This window comes from Etheostoma cragini, chromosome 2 (assembly GCF_013103735.1).
Source record: "Etheostoma cragini isolate CJK2018 chromosome 2, CSU_Ecrag_1.0, whole genome shotgun sequence".
Taxonomy (NCBI): Eukaryota; Metazoa; Chordata; class Actinopteri; order Perciformes; family Percidae; genus Etheostoma; species Etheostoma cragini.
Genome location: NC_048408.1, coordinates 29,327,017 through 29,328,336, shown reverse-complemented (window position 1 = coordinate 29,328,336; position 1,320 = coordinate 29,327,017).

The following is a 1,320-nucleotide window of genomic DNA, read 5'->3' as shown; positions in this document are numbered from 1 at the left end:
TAACTCAATCAGTCAACAGCCGGGTTAACACATTCATCCCCGCAGTGCTAACTTATTGCTAGATCCTAACTTTAACCGACTACGGTCTAACTTTAACCGACTACGGTCCAACTTTAACCGGTCTACGGTCCAAACTTTAACCGGTCTACGGTCCAACTTTAACCGGTCTACGGTCAAACTTTAACCGGTCTACGGTCCAAACTTTAACCGGTCTACGGTCCAACTTTAACCGGTCTACGGTCCAACTTTAACCGGTCTACGGTCCAAACTTTAACCGGTCTACGGTCCAACTTTAACCGGTCTACGGTCCAACTTTAACCGGTCTACGGTCCAACTTTAACCGGTCTACGGTCCAACTTTAACCGGTCTACGGTCCTAACTTTAACGGATCTACGGTCCAACTTTAACGGGTCTACGGTCCAACTTTAACCGGTCTACGGTCCTAACTTTAACCGGTCTACGGTCCTAACTTTAACGGGTCTACGGTCCAACTCTAACGGGTCTATGGTCCTAACTTTAACCGGTCTACGGTCCTAATTTTAACGGGTCTACGGTCCAACTTTAACCGTCTATGGTCCTAACTTTAACCGGTCTATGGTCCTAACTTTAACCGGTCTACGGTCCAACTTTAACCGGTCTATGGTCCAACTTTAACCGTCTATGGTCCAACTTTAACCGTCTATGGTCCTAACTTAGTTAGCTTAACCAGCGACTAGCCGCTATGTAGCTAGCCGTCAGCTAGCAAAGCGAACAAAGTGCTTAACAACGTTAAAACTTGGCGAAAGGTTTCCATTAATGCCATCAAACTGAGCTAAAACGTCTTCAACAATGGTTTAAAGTTGTCACCATAAGCTCACAACATTATACCAATGTTAACAGCCAACGGAAACAGCTGACGATATTACGCTAGCTTAAAGTTGACCATTAGCTTAGCAAGCTAGGGTCAAACTTACCGGTTTCAGACGAGAGTGCAACGCCTAGAAAGCTCAACACTAACAGGCCAACCGTCATCATCGCCATGAGTTAAACGGGCAAGTTATTCTATAACACTCGGTGCTAAAGTGGTATTTAATGTGGAATCGCAGGACTGCCTTTAGACTCTGGTCCGGAAGTGTCTGTGACAACAGACTCTGCAGTGTGCTGTTTGAGGAGATTCAAACTCGCGGGAGAAAATCCGAAGAACGGAGTAGGAGGAGTCGCTATTAAAGGGACATCCGGTGTGGTGGCTGGGGAGAGTGGAGCGCGAAGCAGGCGGAGCTTTACCCGCTTATGGAGCCTCTTCGCCGGGGTAGATTGAAAAGTGACTCGGGGGTCTCTTCC